Below are 6242 nucleotides of genomic sequence, written 5' to 3' on the forward strand. Positions count from 1 at the left end.
GTTTTTCTCTTGTGAAATCATGACAGATGTCAGCTGTTGCTATAGTCTGCAAACAAATTTGGCACATTTTTCTTTCACACAGTAGAATCCAAGTGATTGTACCTATCCAGCAGAAGAGCTCCCCAGCCTTTCCAGGGGATTTCAGCATTTATCACCCTCTCTCTTGACTCTGTTTACAGTGATGCATCCTTTTTTGGGTCTTGTACGGCCCCAGAATGCAGACAACTGGAGAGAATTAAGCTGAATGTTCCCAATTTATGCAGGTCAAGGAGAGTTTGCCTTTTATCGTTCAGAGATAAGTACAGCAAACTAACTCTTTTTGAAAGGCTGAGTTCCACAGATGCCGGCATTAAGATTCAGTGATCACAAAGGTTCCTGTAGATGGATTTCACAGGAGTTCTCCCATTCATTTCAGCCTTAAACTGATAGGGACAGAGGGACAAACAGTACGCTAAGAAAGAGGGATAAGTTTTGTGATATCTTATCCCAGTATGTTCTGCTGGAATTCATTTAGCCCAGTCCATCAGCTGCTGTCTCACCCCATGGAAAGCATTCCTGCTGTGCTGAGGGTGTTCCACACACCACCTGGGGAGGATCCAGAGGGATCAGTCCTCATCTCGTGTAAGAGGCTGTGCTCTGCAAAGTGTAAACTGCACGGTAAGGGCGAAGCAATGCTGGTAGCATAGCTCAGGGTGTGAGAACAGGACGTGAGGCACACAGCTCAGCTCAGCTCCTGGAGCAGATGCTTTCTCCCTCCACTCAGGCTGTTCTTCATCACTTCCAGGACTTTTGCAGACGTGTCTATAGGGACCCAAGGCACCTCCTCACACCAAGGTTCTACTCACTAATGCACGTTTATGTCACATCTTAGGGACTGAAGGGAACATCTCCTAGAAGGACATGGAAAATGCAGTGCATAATTGGGGGTGTTTATCCTGGAGGAGAGAGGTATGTTTAACAGTTTGAACTCTCCCAATTTCCTGATTCATCAGTTCATCAGAGGAGGATTTCCAAGAATCTTTTGAAAAATATTGTCCTTGAACTTTGAGGTCAAATGCTATGGGGTGCTCACACTGGACAGAAAAGTAAGCATTCATCATCCTTGAGCAAGAAATGAAGAAACTCAATAATACAAAATGAAGAAACTCCTTCCTGATGTCATAGGCTTTAACTTATTCCTTTGGTTTTTTTTTTGGTTTTTTTTTTTGTTACAGTAAAGAAACAAATAGACTAAGCAGTCATCTCACTATTAGGGCTTGCAGGCCAGAATTAAGATGTTTTGGTGTCCAAATCCTGCCATTTCTGGGAGAAAATCTCCTAGGCACCAGTTGAGACCAAGAGCAGGCAAATAACATGCCAATAGAATTTTAAAGATTGCTATAACAATTCAAGATTGGTCTTCTGAATTACTGTCTTGTCTTAGATCTTTCTTAATATTCCCAAAGTTTGCACTTGTGCACCCAGATTTCACAAATATAACAGCACAAATTCCAAACCCTGAGCACAGGCAGTGACTTTATTGAATAGGCAAAAATAATTCAAAGTAATTGCCAATATTTATATTCTAGCACATAAGTAGGAATTCATAAATGCTTGCAGGAATGTAACATATCAGCCTCCTTAAACAGCCATATCCTGTTTCTTTTGTTTCCTTTTTTGCCTTTGCAGTGACTGTTGCTACAACACCATCCATCACTGCTCCTTTCATCTGTCAGGCCCTCCAGCCACCCGCCCACAGCTCCATACCTGTTTCCCCAGGTCTGAGCTGTCTGGATTTCCCCCGTGTTTGTTGTTTCAGGGTGTAGATGCTCATCCTTTGCAGCTGGAGCTGTGTGGGGACTGAAATTATGGTTAAATGGACACAGTCTGGGCTGAGATTGAGAGCCTGGTGGCTGCAGTCAGAGGACAACATGCATCAACATCCCTGTTCAGAGAAGTTCAAGGACATCTTTGCTGTTATTAAGTCCTTAGCACATTAGTTTTGTGGGTGATCAGCTGCAGGATCCTGCTGCTGAAGATGCTCCTCTGCTCTCTCCAGAACATTGCCCCAGGATATCTTCTGGAGCATATTCCTTGAAGAAACTGATGCTGCACAAATGCTAATTTAATTTTCTTTTACCCCTCATTCCAAGTATCCAATTACTGGGTTGTGGAAAAGCTGAGCCTGAAATAAACCTTTAAAGTATTTTGAAGGATTTGTCATTACTCAGAGAAATAGGTCTGACATTCACTTGAGTGCAAGGAAGTAGAGGGAACAAAATGGGTTCCTCAGAAACTGCTTCAGCCAGGCCAAAGCTCTGCCTTCAGCTCCATCTGGGCAACTCATTTAGGCTGAGAGAGGTGTGTCACATGATTTGGAGTAGGGTTTGCCCTTGGAGCTTAAAGAACCTGAATGATATTTAAGAACCTGCAAGGCTGTTTGGTGATATTGCACAAAACCTTACCTAGCAGCATTGCAAACTTTGATCCAAGATTCAGTGATGTCAATAGAAAAGATCCCACCAGTGATGGTGGGAAGGTTGATTCAATGAGCACTTTGGTCATTATTCCAAGTGTCCCATGGGCATTATGATCACCAGGGATTCCACCTAAAAAAGGGTCAGGCCTCACTGTTTTTTTTGTAATACATGCGGCCCCTTATGTTCTTCAGCCTTTTTCTGCTTTTCTTAGGAAAGGGTATGACCTGACTATGGAATAAAATGTCTTATGTCTGACAAAATAATAAAAATAATTTAAAATCCAAGGAGCATGAAAAGCAAATGTTATTAACATTGAACTGTGTGTCTGCTTCAAGCACAGTATTACACTATATGATGAATATACACTACATAATGAATATGTCTGTACTTTAATTTATTATTAAGAAAATAGCACCCATCTGCTTCTCTAACCAAAGCACTTAAGAGCCTTCTGCAAACATTAGCTCCAAATTTGTCCTCACGCACAGAATAAATGATGTTTAACAAACAAATGAGACTGTATCATCAAATGGTTAAATAACCAGTTCCAAGACAAACAGTCAGACTAGAAATTGTACCCAATCTCCTGGTTCACTCTCCTGTGGTTTAAGCAAATGATGGATGTGTCTGAAAAACCCACTAGGGACTGAGGGTCCTCTTCTGTCCCATCAATTGTCCTGAGGTCCAACTGGATATAACAGCAGTTAGCAGAAAGAGCTAAAGATGTTCCACCAAAGGTATTTCATCTGTTAAAGATACCACAGAAAACAACACTTGGTTGCCAAAGAATAGGATATTTTATGAATGTTTAGGCATGCAAGGTGAGGTGTCACAAGATCAAACAGAACCTAGCAATTCTGATGCTTGTAAAATTAGGAGGAAGGGTGAATCACTCAGCTTTTTAAATTCTTCCATGACTCTGATTTAAAGATTTAATATGAGGTTGTTTTGGTTTTTTTTTAAGTTGGCTTTAAATCTTTACAGTGCTCTAAAACTCTTTATTTATTCTCAGCAACCCCAACAACAATGTGTGAATGGTTCTGCTGAGCTTAGCCAGAGGGTGGCCCGCTGTGCAGCCCTGTGCCATGGCCCCAGCTTGCCTGTTCCCAGGAAAATCTCACCCAGCCCAAGATCCATTGTTTTTCTTTAGTTCACCTCAAAACCTTTCACTGCTTCCTTCAGTATCTTAATTTCAGAACTACTTTTAAAACCATCAGTGTCCCTTACCTAGGGAGAAAGAATACAAATACTTGGCACAGGTGGACATTTACTTTTCTGTTTTCATGGATGTGGAGTCAGTTGTGCCTGTTCAGAATGTCTCAGGAGAAGCATGAATAGTTTAAACATGTGTTCAAGGAAGATTTTTAGTTTATGGGTCCCCAGGTATTATTCCAAGTTGTGCTTTGGTAAAATTTTTCAAATAGGTGTACTATTGTTCTTCTAAAGGAGACTGAAAAAATAATTGAGGACAGAAGGAATATCCTTCAGAGCACACTTTGCAGAGGAAGTGAAATTGCTGAGTTAGTGTTGGAGGCAGCCCGGCATGGCTCCAGCCCCTCACCCGCCCCGCTCCCCAGGAAGCCACAGTCCAGCCACACGGCAGCCACACGCATCATCCCAACACAAGGTCAGCTTAGATTAGATGTTAGGCAGAAATTCTTCCCCAGGACGGTGCTCAGGCCCGCCACAGGTTGCCCAAGGAAACTGTGGATGCCCAATCCCTGACAGTGTTCAGGCCAGGTGGGATGGGGCTTGGAGTAAGCTGGTCTAGTAGAAGGTGTCCCTGCACATGGCAGGGGATTGGACTAGATAAGCTTTAAAGGTGCCTTCCAACCCAAAACATTCCATGGTTCTATGAGGGAGAGATGTATAGTGCTCTTGGAATGCTACAGAAAGCTCGAGCATCGTGGTGGTTTGTAAACTGAAGCTGGGATGGAGCAAGCACATAGCTGAGTTAACAGCAGAGAGGTTTGTTTGCATCTGCAGCCACTGAGCTCAACTGCTGATGACTCACTTGGAAATGCTTTGCTGGCAGCTTGTCCCCAGCCAGCACGAAGCCTCCATCCCACCACTCCCACTGACCCCCTGGCTGCACACACCGTCTCCGTGATGTCGGGCAGGGATGCAGTCCAGCTGACAACAATAGATACCACAGGAAAAAATCCCCAAGAGTTTCTGCTCCTGTGAGGGATTTGACAATGGAAATCGGGGAAGTCCCTTCACTGGACTTGGCAAAAAAAATTTGGACTGTGCTGTCAGGAAAATATTCTTCACTGAATGAGTGGTGCAGCTTTTTAGGTCTTTTCTGTATTTTTGTGACTGTGAAGACAGAATTAATGAGTAAGAGGCCCTTACAGCTGGTGTCCAACTCAACAGTTACAACATGCTGAGGGAAGCACACTTTTTCTTTCCTTTTGGACAACCAAATGTGGTATTTTTAGCCTAGCCCCATAGAGAGTTTTCTCCTCTGTAATGATGTAAGGTTCCTGTTAGCTCATCAGATTTGGTTGCCCACTATAAAAAGCTAAAAAGAGATAAAATTGAACACCCCATCATGTCTGAGCCTTGGCTCGAGGCAGGATGTCAAGAGGAGACTTTTGGCTGCTGAATCAATCACACCCAAGTGGAGGAGAAGGCAGGACACAGAACCCAAACAAACCACAAAGCCTGATTCTGGTTTGACCTGAACTCCTGCTAATGCATCTCTATTTATGGAGTTGTTTGATGTTAGACAAAATATTAAGCTACTTTATGGTCGCTTCATTTGAGAGGAAATATGTGATGACCTAAACAAATATCAAAATCCACAAATTATACCCAGGTGGCAAATTTATTGTTCATGTTTTCAGAGGCCTTTTTTCTGTAATCCTCCTCGTGGGCGGCTGACTGGCGAGGCTGGATCGCTGGCTGGTGTCAGACTGTGTAGTTGTGTCCAGTGTATTCATCTCTGCTGATTTGTGCTAGCTAACAATTTGCCCCATGTGTTTTCATGTTGTAGTGTTGGATGGGGCTTGGAGCAACCTGGTTTAGTGGAAAATGTCCCTGCTTATGGCAGGGTGTTGGCTTGAGATGAGCATTGATGTTCCTTCTGGCCCAAACCATTCCATGACTCTGTGATTCTTTGTAGCTAGAAATCTAGAAGTCTGCCCTTCTCCCAGCTCCCACTCCCAGCACTGTGTAACTCCACTATAAAGTGTTATTAGGAAGGTTTTTTCTGTCTTATGTTTTTTCCTTTCACAGGCAACCAAATCACATTCACCTAAAGTTTTCTATGCAAGAAATTAAAGTAATTTCCTTTGAACATTAATTTGAGGCGTGTTAGTTTATAAAGAAATCTAGTTCTCTTCCATCGCCCTTCCCAGGCACTTCCTTTGCATTCCTGGGTGGTGTGTCAGTAGGAAATGCAGGTGCCTCAACCTTTGGCCGCTGGCAACCATCACCACAGGAGAATGAAAGTGTGAAGTTGTGTGCCTACAGTACTCAGACCAATGGTTTTCTAAATCTCCCCCGCATGCAAAGCTTGCAGCTTCTAATTATAAATGCTAAGCAGCCTTTTAAAACTAAAAAAAAAACCCATTTCCTATTGATGTATAAAACATAGAGGGTCAATTCCTGATATGCTGTGAGCCAGCATCAACCTGGGGACTTTTAACAAATGGCTGCTGTGCCCTGTTATGCATGACAACACTTCTATGATGCTATGAATAAAACTTGGGTTTTCCTTTTTGGACACATGGTCCCTTCTCTGCTGACCCAGTCACTAAAAGCAACAGGACATTTTAG

Source organism: Vidua chalybeata, chromosome 15 (genome assembly GCF_026979565.1).
Source record: "Vidua chalybeata isolate OUT-0048 chromosome 15, bVidCha1 merged haplotype, whole genome shotgun sequence".
Taxonomy (NCBI): Eukaryota; Metazoa; Chordata; class Aves; order Passeriformes; family Viduidae; genus Vidua; species Vidua chalybeata.